Below are 23,093 nucleotides of genomic sequence, written 5' to 3'. Positions count from 1 at the left end.
TCAAAGAACGAGAAAAAAATGTTTACATTTATATCTTTTCTTATCAATTTCATGCATGCAGAATTCTGATGTTACTTTGCTTTTAACAAATCATTTCATTTTTAAATGTTTCTCATCTGTCATGATCATTGCTTAGAGCTTTATATGAATATTTTATGAGTATACATTTTGAAACATAGACTACCTGATCTAAACATTTATATTTTAACCTTGCAACATTTAATGTCAGTACTCTCACAGACATCCTTGCAAAGACTCATCCTCAGCCTGAAAAGGCCAGAGCAGGCTGTTATTTAATCAGGTTTCCACAGATACCTGGCACAATTTATTAACTTTCTAAAACTAGACTTTGCAGGATAACTTAACGTAACATCCCTTAACTCCTTTAAGACTTACCTGGCCTTCAATTTTCTGTTAATACACTATAATTTGCTAATAGACAGAATGCAGTTGTAAGGCATTTAAAACATAAAGCTACTACTTACATGAAAATATATCTAGCATAATCATGCATCTATTTTTCAGTTTTCCTTTGACATTAACATATTATGAACATTTTATTTGACACATTTGTGAAGAAACTACAAGTTAATATGAATTTTGTGAAAAATAAACATGAGATAATATTTTTCCATAACAAAAATAACTTAAAAATAACTTTGTTAGTTTTGCTTTTTCATCAGATGTGGTCAGTTACACATCTTATTGGCACATCTTATTAAATAACAGTCTTTTAAACTAGCTATGATCGAGGATGCTTTACCATATATACTCAGAATATGCTTGTCTTTTAATGCCCCTTCTATGATTTTACTCTTTGTTACTGTTGTATCACCTGCATAATGCCCTTCCACTTTGTCTAAATGTTATATTCGCTCATCCATTGTTGAATAAAGAAACGCTTAAATCCTTAACTGGATTTTCCCCCCTGAAAAGAGGGCTTTATTTATTTTTGCTAAATTTTGCTAAGTTAGCTGCCACCAGAATCAGACATTCTGAATGGATATCCTTATTCCTAATCTTTTACTTACTGTTGAGGCTGAAGGGTGTTTTACCAGATCAGTACTTCATGGATTTCTTTGTCTTACTTTTTTATAATCTTCAGACAGTGAGAGTGTAGCTGAACTGTAAGAGTAGGGAAGTAAAACTTTCAGAGAGATATTCTGTACTGATTATAATGGCTAGTCAAGTGACATGTCTGAAATTTGCCCTACTAATAGGAGAAGCTTGGGAGGAGAGTTTATAGGGAACAAAATAGTGAGGCTTCTGTGGCATGGTTGGAAGAAAGGGATGATAATAAAATTTAAATTAAATAATTAAAGACCTGAAATAAGTAACAGCATTATTTGGCCTACTTTAAGAAAATAAATCCAAACAGCTTAGCAAAGTGATGGCTGGCACTATAAGGAACCACAAGCAAACTATATCCATGTAGTGTGCCAGTGTGCAGGACAGAACTTAGGTATTTAATACAGGGCATCCTTCACAGATGTTTTCTGCCAGAGCTGAGTATTGGTTTAACTGACTTTTCTGGCAATGACAGTAGTATCTGGGCTGTGATGATAGGAGGTACTGCCAGCCATGCTAGGAGAAGTAGGACAGATGAGGTATAACATATGCCAGGACAGTTAACTGGAGTTTTGTAAAGAATTATATGCCATTTCTATATCAAACTGATTTGTACAGATGCTTGGGTTGAAAAATGTATTTGTAAAGCTGCTTGTGTTAAAATGTGTCAACAGTGTGCCCTGCTGGAAAGAAAAGAAATGTACATGCATTATTGTAACTGTTTAAATGTATATGTTTTGACAGAGGATACTGGAAGAGAAGAGGTTAATTTCAAACTTCAAAAATAGTAAGAAAATTAAACAACTGGATCTAGGCCATAAAGAGATTATTTCACAGTTTTGAATGAAGCCAGAGGCACAATGTTTGTAAGTAGTATGGCTTAGTAGCTCTGTAGGAGGAGTAAAAGTGTTAAATGGTTTTATGACTTCTAGGAGCAATGTATCTGTGTGGATGGTAACACATAGGTGCTAAATCCTGACAGCTTCTAGCAATGGGGGTGCATGAGAACCAGACGTCAGATGACCAGATGTATGTGATGTCATTCTGTACAGAAATAATATTTTAATATTAGAGGAGACTGAAGTCTCAGGGAGAGTCTGTTCTTGGAACCTGACAATGGAGGAAGACCACTCACCCACTTCATCTTGCCTTGCTCTAGTAAGTGACCAGGGACAGTAATTTTCTAAATCAGTTAGGAAAATATAGTGAGAATAGTTAAGTATTATTTTTTCTGTAATTGTGTGAATATTTCCAGCTGTGTTATTTTTAGTATTTCTTATGATTGAAACTCTGCTCTTTACTGTACATAGATATTTATTATTTTTATGTTTTTTTTTATTTATTATTCAATATATTTAAACTTCTCATTGTGGCTGGTTCTTTTAGAAAAACATTTAAGTTTTGAGAGTATTTGCATATATTTATTTGGTGATTACATGGCCACTCCTGAAAGCCTGACTGTTTGGCAAACATTGCCGTTTGTATTAATATTAACATCACTCAGTATAATTGGATACCGTTTTAAGAGATTTATAGTAACTGACTGGTGGCAGTGAAACTACTTTATAGTCTGGACAGAAGTTGGCATGGCTAGTAAAACTGTGCTTGCCTTTCCCAAGTGTGTGTGTGTGTGTGTGTGTGTGTGTGTGTGTGTGTGTGTGTGTGACAATTAAATGTCAAAGAGTGTGTGTGTGTGTCAGCTACTTGGAGCAGGAACATAAAGCACTGGTTTCACAGACAGGGTACTGAAGGAATTGGTTTGGACACTCGGCTGAGGACCAAACCCTACAGCTGTGCCAGTGGGGAGTCTTACTGGGACCTGGAGGGAGACAGATAGAGACATCCAAACCCTGGGCTGAGTGTGTGCTATGTGTGCTCTTAAGGGAAATTGTGCTTTATGCAGAGAGATCTGCATCTGGAAATGCTGAGTGTATCCATTTGTATTCCAAGTAAACGTCTATCTTCTGTGTCAGTGATGAGGATTTTGGCTTCTTGATTACTGATCCAGAGTGGGGACATCACATGGGTTATAGGGGGATATCAAATTTTGCCCTGGTGTATGGAAAAAGTGTTTTGATAAAATATTTGGAAAGAGGTACTGTATCAGTGTTAACCATGTGACATGTAGAAGTGAGAATTTGAATGAATTGAGTTTGTAGAAAAGTGTTTGAAATTAGTATCTCTGTGTGTAAAAATGTAAAGCAAATGTCTCCAATTGTATGAGTCATAATGGCAATGAAAAACACATTATAATACATGAAATGGCTATGCTGATTTATGACTTAAATGTTTGGTGATACAGATAGGATGAATATAACAAGGGTCAATTTTTAAAATTCAGTTCCAGACATGAAACCTAGCTAAAATGGTGGGATGTTTTCTGCTCCAGGTTCCAGTTTCTATTACTTCTGAGGTTGTATTCTGGGTATTTATTGATTTATTTATTTATTGATTGATCACCTTTGTTGACCGGGAAGGTCTGTCTGAGCTATGCAAAACCGCTTTTCAGCAGAGGACATGAGTACAAACAAGCAAAATGGAACAATATTCATAGATATGTACATTAACTTCAGCAACACTTTTTAAGGTAGTGACAGATAGTTAGACAAGTATTAGAAGTATGAAACCTAGTGTTTCATGTGATGTAGACGAAATAATAATAATAATAGTAGATTTGGTACATAATGAATAAGGCTAATTTAGGTGGTCTGAACCGGATACTTTGTGATCATAAGTTTATAGTCAGGAGCTGAGTGATAAGAAAGATAACAAAATCAGAAGTAGGTTGGGCTGTGTCAAACTGTACAGATGGGAAAGAGGAGATGTCACCAGAGGTACGTCAAGTTAAAGAGGATAATATGGGATTCGGAGGATGAGTATGTCAGACTGGTAAAGATGTGCAAAAAGGAGACGTGGGGTGAAAGAGTAGTGAAAGAAGGTTGGAGTAAAGGAAGTGGGTGAAATAACATAAGGGGAGGTTAATCAGGCTGGAAAAGGATGGGGGATATGCTAGGTGCAGACAGGAATTCGGTATGAGGCAGTGAAGAAAAAGAAGATATTTGTGAGGTAAGGGTAGGGAGGAAAAGGAGATGTTTGGGAAGCAAAAGGGAGTGAGTGGGGCTGGAAGTAAAGGGATAATGAAAGGTGAAGAGATTTACAGCATTTATCCTGGGTGAGGGCATGAGCATAGCCAGGCATTACTTAGTTGTTGCTTTTGGGCCTGCTTGTTAATTTGTTTACAGGTAAAATGGACTGAATTCCAGAGTTCTGCTACATAATTTGAGTATAAATTGTCTCCTGCAGAATTCTATGATTTGGTGACATTGAGTTAGGATTTGTTAATTGAGTGGAGATCTCTGTGTGGAGAGTAGGGCTAGAGAGAATGGGTGTGTTTTTGAACTGAATGTGGTGGGTTTGAACCATTAACTGATCAATATGGCTGGACAGAGATACAGCTACTTTTAAATAATTACAGGCAACGAGTCAGTAAGGGGGACTTCAGTAATCAAAACTAGGCTTCAAGCCCAGGTTACTAGCACATAGAAAGCAACCCTAGAACAGGTTAGAGAGTACTAATATATGACTGCAAATACACAGGCATATACACTGTACCTACATCAGAATAAGACTGTGGAAAATAATTGAGAACATTTATATACAGCTTTGCCAAGTCATAGCTAAAATAATTACTGCTACCTTGATTATTCCTTTGCGAAGTTCTACATCTATAGCCTGTCATTCGTATCAGAACATGGGAGTTAATAACATTACTATACTACATAGTAATATTGTTAATTACCGTTCCCTATGTGAGTGAGGGGGACAGACAGAGAGTTATTAAATCGTAAGTACTTGCCAATTTGTGCTTTGTGCTCTGAATGACTTTTAGTAATATGGACTGAGAAAAGTAGTTCTAGTTGCAAGAAACACTATTATACATCAGTTTCCTTTGACTGTGAGGTCATAATACAGTGATTTCCCTTGTTTATGTTCAAGTATGCATAGTAGTGGACAAAAATATGAATATCGCCTGCAGAATTCTCCTGCATGTATCCTCTGACACTGATCTGCAGGGTCACACATCCTGTAAACAGAGCAGATTTTAGTCATTATGCTTTTACAGACAGCACACTGGCTGCAAAGAAAAAAAAAACTCTTAAGATAAAGTGAAGGAGGGGCTGAGGAAACTAAGCGAAGTCTGAGTTGTGAAACAATGCATTCCTTCACCCAGCTGAGAACCTAGGTGGTGCTTCATTAAGAGGAAACCCAGAAGGTCAGACTTTGTGTCTGACTTGTATTTTCTGTTCCTGCTTTGCAGCTACAGTAGCTGAAGTTACCCTTCACATTCGGTTTGCTGATGGTGCTCACGAAATAATACAGAGTCATGGCTTGAATCAGACTGCTATGCTGCAAATCACAGGGTAAGGTATGTCAGCAGTGACAGAAGTAAGTTTGCGTGTGTGTGTGTGTGTGTGTGTGTGTGTGTGTGTTAGCATGCTACATAATGGTGCATGTGTAATCTTACACATACTTTTAATAACTACGAGAGATGAGACCACAGGAAAAGATTTTGGAGTGTTTTCAAACAAAAGCGAAAGTAAAGTACTACAAGAAAAGTGTAGCAGTGTGAAAATGATAGGTTGTGAATGTGTGTAACAGTTTTAGTGCATTTGGTACAATGACTGTTGTGTTGCAGCACTGTCCTTGGTAGAAATGTCTTTCATTCCCAAGAGCATATTGACTTCCAGTTTTTAACTTGTTCAGATAGGTGTGTGGTATTTCCCTGATATTTAGTGATTTTTCTGTTTTGACACTGTACAGCAAGGGCTGCCGTTTTATGAAGACTGAAACTTAAGCTCAGAAACATACTATTAAGACTTTTGTGTACCATGATTATGGGAGGGATCCTTGCCACTTTTCCATAAGTAAGTGATAAAAAATAATACTTCATGAGTTATGGTCTGAGTAGCTGATAAAAAAATAATGCTTCATAACAACATGGGCTGAGGTAGTTTAGATGCAATGTACTTCTGAAAAAGTAAATCATTTGTAAGGTAATGTGTATTTCGTGTTATTAGTTTGGAGGCATTTTAAATTATTTCAGGAAATGTAGTTTTGCAGAATGAGTAAATCATTTTCAGGATAAAGAATCTTGCATGTTATCCTTTTGTAGGCATTTTAAATTTATAAGCAAGATTTCAGCAAACCAGTGGGGGTAGGAAGAATGTAATATATAGTAATGTTAGTTTTTTCACATGACAAAAAGAAAAAAATGTATTATTTCCATCTTGAAATTAATTTCCTTCTCTTCCTTATCAGGCATTTGTCTCAGCAATAAGATAAGAAATCCCTAACCTATTCCTAACAAAACAGTGTAAGCTGGTATATACACTGTGGAGCACAGTGAATTTATCCTAATTTTCCCCTCCTTAACTATCCTTGTCTATAATTATGTAGTTGTCACATTTAGGCCATTTGTTAACTGTTCTGAAAAAAACAAAATACATGCTGAAAGTAATATTCCTTTGTTACTTTGGCCAAATAATGTTACTAGTGTGTAATTTCTATAAATTTATTTGGAACAGATTACAGCTCTGTGTTGCTGATTTTGTGAGGACAGCACTATAGAGTATTGTGGCACAGCAGATAGTGTTGGCACATCACAGCAAGAGGTTTCCTGGTTCGAGTCTCAGCTGAGGTGTCTTCTCTGTGGAGTCTGCATGTCCTCCCTGTGTTCGTGTGGGTTTTCTCTGGATGCTCCCACAATCCAAAGACATGCAGTAGGTGGACTGAGCAGTTTAAACTGACCATTGGTGTGTGTGTGTTGTGAACTACTGCAGCAGGGTTAGCCACCTGGCAGTGTAAACCTTGGCTGTAGATGATTGTTACTGTTGAAGTGACACTGACCTCATATGCAAGGAAGGGGTTGTAGGTGGATGGATGAATTTACAAAAAAAATTAGCAAAACACAGTATAACTGTCAAATAGCTTTGGATGGATTTACAAACATTTCAGAAAAACACAGCATAACTGTGTCAAGTAGCTTAACTTCGGTTGCAGCCAGTGGAAGGCTCAGTATTCAAAAACTAATAATGGCAAGTGACACGTTCTGTGGCAAACTCTTCCCTTACTAGGTGGCAGACCTTGTGGCATGCTCATTGTTGTTGATGGTTTTGTACTTACACAAGCCATATTTACTCCAGCCATGTTTATTACAATGTCCAGATTTACTAGAGTAATTCTTACTTGCATATAGAGTTCCCCCCGTAGAGTGACAGATACGAATGGTGAGAACGTTGTCTATGAATATGATATTTTCGAATTCAGCCTGCCAAAAATGTAAAGTAGCTCATCTATAGCAATACTAAAGCAGTCTTGGCAAAAGCAAGATATATCCATTCAAAAAAACCTAGAACCTATCCCTCCGAGCTACACGCTCTAGGGACCTAAACCTTGCCACCACAATAAACAGAACATGCTGGAGGGATAGATTCCTGTCCCAGAGACTTCCTATACTCTGGAACAGACTACCTGTCTATGTCAAACAGAGCTCCTCATTAGCACTCTTCAAGAAAAATCTTGATGATTGGATGGGTAATAGGAAATTCACCCCGGGGATCACTTCTGTGGTTCTGCTTGACAGGGGTACAGGAAAATCATTTTCTTGGGTGGCGAAAGCCAGGGTACCTTTTTGGCTAGGCTTGTATAGGCCCTAGGGCCAATAGCCTAGTACCTACCTATGAGCCTATGAACCTATAAAGAATGTGCTGTAAGGCATCCCCACATACCTACCATACAGGGAGCTCTACTTTTCCCACATACCTGTCATGCAGGGAACTGCACTCACCCCACATACCTGTCATGTAGAAAGTTGCACTCCTGGCATGCACCTGCTTAAGATAATCTGTTCTGAGGTTGCTAAGTCTTGGAGAAAAGTGACATACACCCTCACAGCAGTTACTGAAGTGCACAGCAGATTAGCTAGTGACGGACTTCATTCAAACTGCATTTGGCAAAATACAGTCCCTTGAGCAGAACCTTTACTACTGGGCATCTGATGAAAGCAGGTTTGGAAGCCTGCATTGTGAAACAGCATGCCCATGTTCCCCATGCATGTATCCTTTTACTGTAACCTGCGTTCATTCCCATTATTTAGTGGTCTGCCAAACTCTGGTAGCATCAATGAAGCAGTCTTGGCTACTGGCTTAATGGAAATGATACGATGACTGCCATGTAAAGACTGGGAACATTTATTAAGGGTACATTAGAGGTATCTATGTTTTCCATACATTATCCAATCAGTGTGCCGGGAGTACTTTCATTCATGCTCTTTAAGTCAAGCATATTGACTGCATTTCCTACAAAGTGTAGTAGTCTTTTGATCTTTAACATACACCACGTGCAATATGCTTTCCCATTCAGCAACTTATCTGAAAACATGGGAGGAGGACGGCATATTATGTTGTGACATTAGGGAGAGTGACCAGAGCATATTCATGGTGTAGTGTGGTCAGTACATGGCAGTAAATATGCCGGGAGTTGACATGCATAGACTATCTATGCAACCAGTAAGTACTCAGAATATACTAAAGTATAGTTGTACTACATGATCCGATGCTGCTAGTAAAAGAGGCGGTACATTACGCTACTAAGACAAATGACTGAGAAATACGGGTGTGGTATTCTGACATCTTTCCAAGTTAATACTACAGATATTTGAAAAGTGTCCCTGATTTGAAGTCTTTGTGCTAGATTATTTGTGGCTTTGTAACTAAGTGTGAAACAGAAATATTGAGGGGTATTGCTTGCAAAAGAATCTTTAAATTTGCTAGTGATATACTGTTGCACTCACTTGTGGGTATAATATGAAAATAGGAGTGTAATTGCAGTTGTTGAGCAGTTTAATTGCTGAAACAGGAATTAACCAACCCAGATTTCTTACTCATTTATAGCTGTAGTTATGCTAGTACATGTCATTAGTGTGAGTGGCAGACAGGAGGATTAAGGACGTTTCTCCTTATTATCGCTGTGCCGTCTAGAAGTACGTTTACATTAGGTTCTGGTGATGTTGTGATACAGACATGTAGTATGCAAGGGGCTTGATCTTCTGCAGAAACACAGGTTTTCCTGTGTTATTGCCCTTTTCCATGCACGGTGTTTTCAATGAATTTTGCATTGAGTTCCATTCTGATGAAAGGTGCATTTGATGACACTGGACATACTTGAAAATATGACAAAGTACACTGAACTTTGACACTTTTACCAACGTTAAGGGTATTATATTTGTAAAAGGAATATTAGGTTTCTGCATCTGATACAGTAGTATGTGCATAGGTAAATCACATGAAAAAGGTATGTGGAGGTAAACTGCTCTTGGCAGACTGGCCAAATTAGCAACTCATATAATCACAGCTGGATTTCTAGACTGCATCCATAATTAATATTTTGTAACAAAACAAAACCAGACCATATGTGGAATAAAGTGAAGGTCTGAATGCATGTCAGAGATGATTCATTGGCAGCTGAACTCATTGTGTTGTAAAAGATTACCTACATTTCGCCGACTGGCTTAATAGGTTTCATGCGAGGACAAGATCATTATAGCATGGTTTTCACAACACCACTTGCTTTTTTTATGAATAAGCAGCTTAACACTGGCAGCCTTGCTCATTATGTTATGTCTGAAGCATAAATGTGGAATGGAATATATTAATAATAATTTACATAGAAGCAACGTTCAGCTAGGTGCTGCATCCAAGACATAGGTGCAGCTGTCAGATCAGACTCTAGTTATGTCTGAGTAACAATGCATGAGTCATTATAAAAATCAGAAAAGGCATGAAGTATGCTAGTTTATGCACAGCATAGTCACTTAACATAAGCAGACAGAGTTAGACAACTCAAGTAGCTGTCTGGCTGAAAACAAAGCTGGGAAACTAGAGCAACAGATTTATATGGTGTCATAATTCTGGGGTTTTGTAGGTCTTCTAAAGCTACAGCAACATGTATTAGCTTATCTTTTAAGTGTGTGTCTTAAAATTCCAGTTGTATTGAAAAATTATTTTGAGTTGCAGCTTAAAAAGTATGTTGTACTATGTGCATTTTATTTTTAAATGTTGTTAATCGTGGGGGGAATACCTCTTAACTGTTGTGATTTGGGCATTGTGCTAAGATTTTTTTAAAATGTGGTTAATTGTGGGGGGCATACCTCTTAACTGTTGTGATTTAGGCATTGTGCTAAGATTTTGGCCCTCATATTTACTCCTGCTCCTCGTAGATTTGCTGAAGTTCCAGATAAAGTCAGATCTGTTTATGTGTACAAATATTATTGAATAAATAAACTAAGTCTATACAAAGATTCCCAATCAGTAACTATGTAGAGTATAATGTATAAAGACAGTTTATTGTGAAAAAAAATAAAGTGCTCCTCTTTCTGACTCTATGATATGATGTTTAAAGGCCAATAGAATGATGTTTAAAGGCCAGTGATATTGTGTTTAAGGCCAATGCTATGATGTTTAATGGTCGGTGCTATGATGTTGAAAGGCCAGTGCTATGATGTTTAATTGTCGGTGCTATGATGTTGAAAGGCCAGTGCTATGATGCTGAAAGGCCAGTAGTGTGATGTTTAATGGTTGGTGCTATGATACTGAAAGGCCAGTGCTATGATGTTTAATGGTCAGTGCTATGATGTTGAAAGGCCAATGCTATGATGTTTAATGTTCAGTGCTGTGATGTTTAAAGGCCAGTGCTTTGATGTTTAATGGTCAGTGTTATAATGTTGAAAGGCCATGGCTGTGATGTTTAAAGGCCAGTGCTATGATGTTTAATGGTCGGTTCTATGATATTGAAAGGCCAGTGCTATGATGTTGAAAGGCCTGTGCTGTGATGTTTAATGGTCAGTGCTATGATGTTGAAAGGCCAGTGCTGTGATGTTTAAAGTTTGGAAGCTGAGAAATGTGGTGGTGACCATGTATCAGCCGCTCAAGTTAGATTTAAGAATGCCTAATGATACAAGCTTCTGACATATTTAAGTCTGTATCAGTTGAGTCCTCTAAAGACATTGTCCTTCATTTTTTTATTCATCGGTTTTGTTCACCAAACTCCAACAGCTGCTCCTATGTCTTTGTATGAGATTTATTTTTGTTATTTTATGGAGATGGGATTATGGATAGTCTTGTTCAATAATATAGCCAATGCTTAGCATATTTCCACAGTGATGGGGTGGTGCCCTGGGCTGTTTATGCTTAAACCTCATTTATGTTTTTGACTTTCTAGGCTGTTGATATCTAGGCTGGCCAGCGGTTCTGTTATTGTGTGTCTGTTTGGGGGCACGTCGTGGCTTGGAAGAAGGCTGATGTATTTGTGTGCATTCTGCAAATAGTGGTAGCAGCTCATTTGTAATGGTCATGCCCTAGCTTCAAAGACAATTCTAGTTAAATGTTTCTTTCTTGAGTCTGCTTAGATTTATCTGTATCTGTAGGGGAAAGGAACTGGGACAACCTGTGCTTCAGTGTAATTTTTTCTGACCTTGTTTTTCTGTTAGTTATAGGTGCATATCACAAAAGGAGTTAATAAATGCTTTATCTGGACATTGATCGTAACACTGTAATAAATCACAGATAGCAGATGGCTAATTGGGACTTGTCTACTCCCAAGACCTGCTAGTCATGAAAATGTGTTAAATCTCCAGTATGTTTTTCAGGGCAGTTGCAAGTGTCTGGTTCCTAAAATGCAGCTGGTATTGCTGTTGTTGGAAAGTTTTATTATTTTTTTTTATTCATTATGACATTCGTGAACATGATACACACTCAGATGTTTATAATAGCATGGCATATTAAAAGGCACGAAACCCTGTTAAAAGACAGCGTGCATTTGCTTTTCTTAAAAAAGTTGCTGAAATTGTATACTGTCAAGAAGCATATTTTCTGAACAGAAGCATGCTAAACCAGAGAAGTTTGGATAGGAGGACTTCTTTTTCTCTTTTTGATGGTATAAACCATAGAGGAGTTGCTTTGCTATTTATGTTTTACAAGAAAGGCCCATTTAGTTGATTCACTGGGTAATTTACAGTAATGGAGGAAGCTGTAAATGTTTATTCTTAACGGTAACCTCTGCATACTCTACTCATGAGCTGTATTAGAGCTGAGATAGATGCTGGCAGAGATTTGATTCAGAGAGGTGGAAGAACTGGAATTTAATCTCAGATTCCTATAATATGTAGGAGAGTCTCAGGTCAGTGAGAATACCTAGGTTAGGTAGATCTTTTATTTTTTACTGTAACATTATAGAGTTAGTGGGAGTAATCCAACATTTGCATGTCACCACACATCTGTTGACATGTTAGTTCTTGACCAATTTGAGGTTTCCACAAATGTTGGAAGATTAAAACATAATTGTGTAGCTCCAATTACTTTAATGAATGGTATGATATGTTTTTTGGAAGGAGTTACAATTTTACAGAAAAATAGAATTTCATCTCAGATTTCCCTGATATGCAGAAAGGTTCTAGGTTGGTGAGAACACTTAAGTTAGGTAGATGTGTGCCCTCTTACTGTACCATAATGGAGTTAGTAGAAATGACCTAACACTTTCATCTCACAGGTTACCTATTTACATATTATTCCTTGATCTATCTGATACTTTCCAGAATAGATAGGATAGTCTTATCCAATGAGTTCCTTTGTTTGGTGTTCTGTTTGGAGATATGCCCTGTAACAGTTTCTGCTCACACTGCTTTGGTTCTATTTGTAAATCTGTATACAGATGTTTCCGGCAAATGGCAGTGGTTTAGTATATGATTCTATAGGTCACACTACTTTAATGAATGGCATGATGCCTAACTAGAACTGTGATTTAATTATTATCCAGCTGATAACAGCAAGTTATTAACATGGTGGGTGACTTTTGAATACACCTTGAAAGGTGCTCTAAAGCGACATTCCTTAGCAATACAAGTATACCAACAATCAGTCTGGTGAGAATGACAGCACCGTGTAACTGGAAAACAGCAAATGATGGGGCTGTTGGGGCCAAAATTAGAAACAGTAATGAGAAGTGAGAGACTGGAAAGTTATGCAGTGCCAGTTTACACGTTAAAAGAGAAAAAGGAAAACCATGCAGTTGAGAACTTTTGAAAACTCTCCCAAAGCCTACAGAGCTTTGGCCATATGGTTAAGGCAGTTGAAAGCTGATTGGTTTGTTGCCGAAGTATAGGATTATAGGAAATAAAAATGGCAAATTGCTTGTTTGAAATTTCAATAGTTTTATGAGGTATTGTGAAGTAATATATAATCATGGTTTGGGAGATCCTTCTCAGGTGGTGCAGATGAAGAGGATTTTGCAGGGTTTTTTTGTTGATTACTAAGAATTTGGCAAATTGACTGTTTGTGATATTTATGAGGAATGAATTGGAGACTGTAGGGCTCACTTAAACAAAGGGCAGTCATAAGCCTCAGATGGGGGATACCCTTGGAGTTCTATTTATGGAGAAGACCATTACCATTTAAGTTGTGTGATGTGGTAAATGGAGTGTTGAGGACATTGAAAGGACATGCCTAATTGCATTAATTTCAGAAAAAGATAATGGTTGTTTCTATCGAAGCTCATACAGACCTGTATCTGTACTGAATCAGGAAAAGTTTTTAACACCTTTATTAAATTATAACTTAAGACATAGGCACACATACATTAACAGAACAGAAAACAAGCCATGGGAACTTTTTTCATGCTTTATACATTGTATATATGTTTTCTTTCCTTCTTTATAACTGTCATACATTCAGCATTACATATATTACATAATTCCTGCCTTCCCTTAAACCTCACGCCTCCTGCTCCAAAACATTATTTTGCATGTATTGCTCCCACACTTTACATTTGTTGCTATGCAGTTTGCACCATCCCTTTTCTAAGGACCTCACTTCCAGTTCTTTTATCTCTTTAACAATATTCAATACTTCAGTTACAGCTGGTGCAGATTTTGATTTCCATTTTTTCAATTATTGATTTTTTGGCAATAGTATTAAAATTAATAAGACCTTACAGTGTCTAGGCAGTTTAGATTCTGTTTCCTAACTGAAAAGAATAATTTGCTTAGTTACAGAAATTCACTCTCCCAATATTTCTGACAGAGTACTGCAGTTTTAAAATCTACAAACTCATCATACTCTCAAAAACATATTGCAGTTATCCCTCTTTTCCCCTCACATGTCCACATTTGCTGTCTACCTGAACTGTCTTTCCCCTCACACATCCAGCATTTGCTGTCTACCTTAAGAAAATTCTTTGAAGTCTACTTTGGGGTATAAGCGCACTTATGCAAACACATCCTAGCAAAAATGCTAAACTTTCTGGATTTTGTTGCATACCTGGGAGCTGTACATATATCCTTCCATTGTTCCTTTGTAAATTTTTTTGCCAGTCTGTCTTCTCAATCATTTCTAACCTCCTGTGATTTATTCTTAACATGCAGAGGTGACTAACTTCACGGCACCCATGCAAATAGCGAATAGTTGCATGACCGCCAAATCATACACCAATGCACTGTACGAACACGTACACAAATGCATGGATCTCGCCATACCCAATAGAACCAGGACATTCTCCTCCAAAAAAAAGGAAGCCAATCTGGTGGTTCCCCTGCTATAAACAAACTCTAGAACAGAAGGAGGAAACTGATGCGGAATAAGGTGAAGTCTCAAGAGTGGAAAAACTCCCTTATCAGCCTCAACAAAAAGTTGAGATCCCTCATCAAATCCTCTGAAGCTAACTATGAAAACAGAATTGTAGCAGATAGTAAAGACAACCACAAGGCCTTCTATAGTTATGTAAAGAATCTCCACGGCAATACCCAAGGTTGCTCTGAGCTACTGCAGAATGGTACTTCCTATACCAAACCAACAGATATTGCCAATATACTGGCCAACAGATTCAGTGCCGACTTTACTCTTCTCTCCCCCCCAAGGACCAATCACAATACCAGTAGATTGCCAGGTACCTTGTATTATTGCAGCACAGGTTAAAACAGCACTGTCCAAGGCTAAAAATACAGCTTGTATGGGACCTGGCAATATCCCAGACTGTGTTCTAAATGAACTACAGAGTGAACTGGCACCTCACCTGTGTGCTCTGTTTAATCACAGCCTCAACTCAGGCTTTGTCCCTACCGAATGGCGCACTGCTACAGTCATCCCTCCCACAAAGGAGAAGCAACTACAGACCTTGGGAACTATTGCCCCATTAGCCTGATGAGTCTGATATGCAAAGCTATGGAACACATCATCATGGACCTAATAAACAAGGATATAGGGAATCTCCAAACTCTGGATCCCACACAGTTTGGTTTTGTGAAGGATTTATCACGCCTGTTCAACTTGGTCGACTTATAGGTTCATAGGTTCATAGGTTGGTACTGGGCTATCTGCCTGAAGGCATATATTAGCCCAGCCACATTGTGCGGTATTCACCGCTCCTTTAGTAGTTTCCTAGACCCTTGTACTAGCAGCTAGTACCCTTGGCCCCTATCTAGTAGTGCTGTTGGTGTTGTTGACTTCTTTGAGTCAGTCACCAGAGCTGTGGATTAAGGCAAGGTGGTTGATACAAATATAATAAATATACACACATAGATATATATATATATACATACATATATATATATATATATATATATATATATATATATAATAAAAAAATCGAACAGACCACAGCTAAAGAGTATATAGTTGAAACCAACGTTGTTTAATACACAAAGTAAGCACTTTTCAACTATATACTCTTCAGCTGTGGTCTGTTCGATTTTTTTATTATATTTGTGAGGCTCTGAGGTGAAGACCAAGCATTTACCCAGTTATAGAACAGTTTATTCTCTATAAGGTGGTTGATACAGCCTACCTTGATCTGGCCAAGGCCTTTGATACCATTCCCCACTCAGGAATCATAAAAATAGTCACTAAGCTAGTCATCAACCCCTATATCAGTAGGTGGGTTGCAAACTGGCTCACAGATAGAACCCACAGTATGAAAGCAGCTGACTCCAAGTCAGACTGCTGACCAGTCACGAGTGGAGTCCCACAGGGTTTGCTCCTGGGTCCTCTTCTCTTTGGTATCTACTTCTCTGAAGTCCAGGCCAACATGAAGGGACTCTGGCTGACAAAGTTCACAGATGATTGCAAGTTGGGAGCTATTATCAATTCCCTAAGTGATGTTGACATCCTACAGAAAGACCTCACTGAGACCAACGACTGGTGTCAGAATGATGGCCTTAAACTCATTGCCAAAAAAATGTGCCATCATCCCCTTTGGAAAAAATCTGGTTCCCATGAATTATCACATCAATGGTAGTCCACTGAACACAGAAGGCATTATAAGAGATCTGGGAACACAGGTTGATAGTAACCTCTCTTCTGACCACCACATTGCCACTGTGGTCAGAAAGTCCTTTTATGTGGCACATCTCATTACTAAGGGTTTTGCATCCAGGAAGAAAGAGGTCATTGTCTCCCTCTACTCTTTCCTCGTTAGGCCAATCATTGAGTACAATGCCCCATTTGACATGTACCTCACTAGACACCTGCAGCAACTGGAGTGGCTGCAAATGTACCTCACAAAGAGGATCCTAGGCCTTAAACATTTGTCCTATATGGACAGACTCAAAAAAACTCCAACTATTCTGTGTCTCATATCACCTACTTAGAGGTGATCTCTGCTTGACTTGCAAAGCCATGTCTGACCCAGCTCTGTTAGAAATGCTACATCTAAAGAAATCCCAGTCCCTCTGCACCACACGCTGCAGAGACCTCAACCTCATTACCACAATCAACAGAACATGCTGGAGGGACAGGTTCATAACCCAGGGACTCCCCATGCTATGGAATAGACTTCCCATACATGTCAAACAGAGCACCTCATTGGTCCTCTTCAAGAGAAATCTTGATGATGGGAAATAGAAAATTATCCTGGGGATCACTCCAATGGCTGTACTCAACAAAGGAACTGGAATAAGATCGGGTGGCACAATACCAGGGTAATCCTATGTGCTAAGCTTGTAAAGGCTCCAGGGTCATTAGCCTAGTAAACACCTATGAACCTATAATAGTTTGTATGCCCTACTAATTATCCCATTTTTAACAGCAGCTTTTGTTCTACGCTTGACTCAACGCTTTACTAGAGCTGTTTTTGTCATTCAGGACTCCTCTGTCCATTTCCTCTTTATCTCCACTCTGATTTCAATTCCTGGCAGGGAAGGTAGTCTCTAACCTGCAGTGGAAATGTCTGCTAAGGCTTATCTCACTCTCGTACCATTCCATCTCTTGTTATTTCCTCCCAATAGCTTCGTTCCTGTACCAGTTTTCTGCAGTAAATTCCAAACCTGTCTTGCCAGTTTTCTGTAGTCCTACTTTCAGTCATCCCTAGCAGCAAAATCTCCTTTTTCCATTCCCACGCGGATTTAGTACTTAGAATGGTTTTTGCAACTTTTTTCCATTCCCACACGGATTTTGTACTTAGAATGGTTTTTGCAACTTTTTTTCCATTCCCACGCGGATTTAGTACTTAGAATGGTTTTCGCAGCTTTATGAATGTAATACTTCGTATGCTTATCATTATTCTCCTTAAGGATCTGCATCCGAAATCCGTCTCTCTCCATATTTCTAGAACTCCCCCTCATCATCCCTTTCTGCTTTGACTTATGACCTTTTGCTCGTGTTATGTATATCAGCCTGAACTTTGTTGCTCTGAAATATTCCTACAAATCAGGTAATCCTAAACCACCTTATTCTTTGTCAAGGATTCATTAATCCGGCTTTACTTTCTTCCTTTCCTTCTTCCCATCCCAAATAATTCCTTCACTGCTTTATTAATTATTGCCCACATATTCTTCTCTGGTTGCTAAAAATATGCTTGACCTATACATAAGACTAAAGGGACTTAAAACATTTTCATTGCTTGCATCTTACTATTTATATCTATAACTAAGAGCTTCCATTTTCTCAGATTTTGTATCATCTTTTGTTTAGTCTCTTCACACATATCCTTAGCTGCCATAAAAGAATCCTTTTCAATCCATGCACCTAAATACTTTATATAATCATGTCCCCATAAGTATGGGTATTGCTGAGCCAGTGCATGCGTGGGTAAATAATTTACCACTGAAGCCTTTGTTTTATCTTTTTTAATTTAATATCATGAAAAGAACTGAAATTTTCTCAAAATATTCCACAACACAGAAATGCCGTCTTCTGATTTTCTCATGTACAAATTAATATCATCCACAAATAAAGCCAACTTTTCATGATTACCATGCCAGTTATATCCTTAAATTTCTGATTGCCTTGTCTTCTTTGCAAATGGCTCTAAATATAGAGCAAATTACAAAGGGAAAAGGTGACACCCCTGCCTGGTTCCTCTGTTCAAAGACAGCTTGTCAGAAAGGAATCCTCCCACCTACATTCTTGCCTCTGATCCTTCATACGTCCTTGTAATTAACCATATTATTGTATCAGAATGGACATGGTTCAATTGCCCTATTGCTAACATCTCAGCTTATTGTATTGAATTCTTTCTCTGCATCAAGGCTCATCAACAACAACCGTATTTTCTTTCATTCAAATCAGGAAATGTTTTGATGGTTCTTCTCATATTCAAACTGGTCTACCTGCTCCCTAGATTGTGTGATACTAAATTGAAAAATTGTACTAAGTCAGTGCAAAAACTTTCTCATGCTCACTGATAACAAACTTTTACTTTACCTTGTATATATGCCATCTATGAGAGTTGCAAATATTTAACTTATCTGGAGGTATCACCCTCATGGTCCACTAGTTGTAGGGAGCATATCACCAACACACCTCCACCCATTCTAATATAGTGTGCTGCTGAACTACTGTGTGTTTGTGTGTGTGTGTGTGTGTGTATGCTACATTGTTATCCTTATTCTGGAAACTGCCATATCTACCTTAGCAAGGTGTAACCCATTTCAGGTTGTGACAATCTGTTTCAGTGATAAATAAACTTTTAAGTACATGGCTTTAAGTAAATATTAGTATAACATGCTGTTTATCCCATGCCCCTGTTACATTATACTCTCATTCAGAGAATTACAGTTTTTTGTAAAATAATAATACCTAATGAATGCTGCACAATTTCATTACTGGTTGTTACTGAGAACGATTTTCAATGTAAATGTTATGTAAAGCATCTAGTGGCAGAAGTAGGAAATGTTAGTGTGTAACATCATTTGTTCTGTATATTCATCCTTTAATACTTACTACAAGGTGCTTATTCATTTGCTAATCTTTCAGATTCTGTCTTCATTAATAGACGCTTTGCTAAATCCTACCAAAGCACTCAGTTGTAATGGACTTTCCCAGTAAGCAAATGTTAAATAAGTAAATAAATAAAATAAAAAATATGCAATTATGGTGAGAATTGCTTCACTTGTTTGCAGTTTTTAATTTACTACCACAATCAATATGTGAATAGTATAGGTTTTTCCTGACGCTATAGACTAAGTCATCTACCGTTCTGTATCGAGTGCTGTTAATGTTCTCCGTATGCTTAGACTTCGTATCTCCAGAGATTATGAACCGTGCTATAGTTCTTCTAAGGTGAATGATTAATATTATTTAATTAATTTGAAAAATTGCACAGTACACTAAGTTTTTTTTTACAAACGTATATCAAATATAGCATAAGAATGCTTTCAACTTACTTTTAAAAACATAAAGGGAAAATATTTTAGACAGCTAGACCATCTTTTCAGACTGCAAATCTTTGAGATATAGATTTAATAAAAGGATATAATTTTTCAAGGTGTATAATTTACAGTATTTAAACAATTCATTCTTGAAAATATAGGTAGTATGGCCCTATGGGCTTATAAAGCCATAAGGCTGGATTGTACTTAAGCTTACTCTAATGGCTGTTTGTTGCATCTATCACAGCAAATTATGGTGTAAGCATGCAATGGATAAACTACCTGGAGCGAACACAAAATTGCAAGAAAACCTTTATTTAATTAACCATATGTTCACAAATGATATCTAAGAAATTATCAGCAAGATGTAATCAGATAAACTCAACTACAATTATTTTATTGGACCATACCATAGATAGCCTGGTAGTATTTTTTTTCCCTGAATATAATGTAAATAATCCAGATAAATATGTTTAAGATTTTCAATATGATAATGAAAAGAAAAAAAAATCAAACAAAGAGAAGGATGTTACACCTAAATATTGAGCATTACAAACTGTTAAGAGTGCTTCATATTTTGTTTATTTGTGACTTGCAGTGTAGAAAAAAATAACATTACTTTAGTTTTTCCCAGATTAGTATATATGCATATATATAGATAGACATGATGCTACCTTATCCTATGTCTAGCAGTTGGCACTGAGGGTTAAGGCTGTAAGCTGTAGTTCCTGTGGTACAGGGTTTGATTCCCACAACCCTCATTTACCTACTGTGCTACTTAACCAGACAATACCCTGGTTCTATCCTGAAAAAGGTATGTGTGTCCAGTGGGCCTACGTGGTTAATGAACGGGTATTATTATTATTGCAACATCTTTCTGTAATATACTAATTACATATTAATTCAAAGTGTACACTGAAGAACTAACTAACAGTAATATCATGATATAAAGCATGATTTCAAAGAAAAGAAAACATCTCAAAAGCTGGTCAGTTTAGTACAAGAACAAAAGTAGAGGTCAAAATCTGGAGCCCCGTGGACTTCTCACTTTTAGTTTCATCTCCACAGTTTAGGTGTGTCATTGATATCATCAAAGAAAATAAGGAAGGAAGATCACTAGATCAATACACTGGGACTGATATCAGACCTGACTAGGGATCTAAACATTTAAAAAGCCTATGAAAATAAATGAAGATATCCAGCCCTACTTGAGACATTTGATATGGTGATGGATATTGCCCAATAATTATAAAAATGTTTCATCACTGTGGAACATGTAGAAACCATGTTATATCCCACATATCAGGCCATAAGTATCAAAGCGAACATTTAGAGTATTTAGCTAATCGTGTAATAATTTATCTAATATTCCAGATATTTTAGAAAGCAGTTACATTAAGGGTGTTGGAGTATGTTAATGTAGATATAGATATAGACATAGATATAGATATAGATATCCATGATTATCTAATGTCATGTTAACATTTACATTTGTCGACAAGGAAACAGTATCCATAACATGATGCAACCCTATGCATGTGCCAAGAAATAGCTATGGTACACATGCAAAAACTAAACTAAAAAAAAAAAAAACACACAAAAAACAAAGTACCCCCCCCCACACCCCCTGTTAATTTTATATATATATATATATATATATTAACTCTGAGATTGCATAAAATTAAGGAAAGGGAATATATATTCCCAAACCCTTAGAATTGTGCAGTCTTGTACACCTGTCAACCATCTGTCTAATCAAAAGCAAGACAACTAAACAGATGTCGACCAAACCCACTTCTGATCTAACCATCATCACTCATCCATGTAAATATACATATAAATATAGATATAGATAAATAGAGATATATATATATATATATATAAATGGATTAAGCTGTTAGCATTCTTCTCTTTTTAAGTCTAGAAACTAAAGTGTTCTGTTCTAACTTACAGGAAACATTTCCTCTGAAGTGGAATGACTGAACAATACCATGGCCATAAGCTTTGCCAGCTGAAAAAATGCGAAAATTACCCACGTTAGGAACATGACTGTTCTCAAAGTCATTGGTTCCAGTTTTTGCATGCTGAATCTGTTCCATCTTTCAGTTTGTGTTATATAATGTTTAATGTTCTTAGGTTATCAGTCTTACTATGGTGAAATTATTGGATTTATATACCCTGCTTGATCTGTGAGCTGTTGTTTGCCTGGTCTGTGTCTTTCAGGATGACGAACGCATTTAAGGATGTGATCTGCATCTCTTATAACTCACTTGGATGTTTGTGGCATTATGTTTGCTGGTTAAGAATTTAGGCATTTTGTCTTTTACCCATGATTTTGAACATTGTCATCCAAAGTTCTAACTAAGGCAAAACCTTACCCTTTCCTTGTGCCTTAGAGTACATTTATAGGCTAAGGCTTACTTTCTACACAAAATATACTTGTGTCTTTTTTCTTGCTGGAATTCTATTTGGCATAGATGTTTACTAAATCAGTGATGTATTTTAGTAGGTGCAGAGGAATAAAGTCCTGACTTCTACCTCAATGACCTGAGATTGACTAGTGACCTAAGCTTTGAAAGAGCTGACAAGTGAGGCTCACAATGAAGAGTTTATATTCTCTTACCCATCATGGGGGGAAGAAACTAATCTGACCTGCACCTACATAACAAGGGAGTTCACAGCATTCAGAGTATGGACTGGGGATATCCACCTAGCTCTGTCCACACAGTAACCTTCATGGAACATGTTGTAGAATGTGCACACTCATGTGAGAAGGCATTGTAGGCACTCCTATCTGTGGGTGTGCATGCCAAGAACACCCCAAGAATGTGAACAAATGAGTACAGTTGCAGTGCAAACTAGCTTGTCAGCAGACATAGGACAGCAAAACATATCAAACAAAGGGCTTTATCCCTTATGGCTAAAGGGCAGTTTTGATTTGCACTTCTCAGCTTTCTTTCATACTCATGGAGCCTTCCTTCTGCTCATTTTAGGCTGAGATGTGGGACAGGTATTCTGTACCCATGTAGAGTGCTACATAGGAATGCAATGCCCATCCATAACATGTCCAGCACTGTCTCCAATTTACTACTGAATACTGAGCTTGTGGACGTAATGGATACCTGGCTGGATGACAATTTTAGTGTTTGTGTGGCAACCATTATCCTTTATATAGTCTCTGTTATTCAGTTTCTAAACAAGTTAAGACTGTGGGTGTGGGTGTTAGTAATTTGTTTTAGATACTTCCTTGAATAGCACCAGGTATCTCTTGGCAAAAATATCTCCTTTGTATACTTCATAGATGCAGGACCCTGTTGCAGGTTACTTCTTT

At 37.5% G+C, this 23,093-nt stretch overlaps 1 protein-coding gene across 1 annotated transcript in view; it reads left to right on the top strand.

Annotated features, from left to right (window-relative positions):
- The first annotated feature begins 5,312 nt into the window (after nt 1-5,312).
- Nucleotides 5,313-23,093, top strand: part of SH3TC2 (SH3 domain and tetratricopeptide repeats 2) — an 819,499-nt gene continuing 801,718 nt past the window's right edge. Inside the window, exon 1 of the mRNA XM_044069012.1 lies at nt 5,313-5,489. The gene's annotated coding sequence lies outside the window, so the exon portion shown is untranslated. The remainder of the gene's footprint in view (nt 5,490-23,093) is intronic.

The sequence above is a fragment of the Protopterus annectens genome, chromosome 4.part0, assembly GCF_019279795.1.
Source record: "Protopterus annectens isolate FY-2018-M chromosome 4.part0, PAN1.0, whole genome shotgun sequence".
Taxonomy (NCBI): Eukaryota; Metazoa; Chordata; order Ceratodontiformes; family Protopteridae; genus Protopterus; species Protopterus annectens.
Note: the sequence above shows the minus strand (reverse complement) of the source record. Positions and strands in the feature narration are given on the sequence as shown.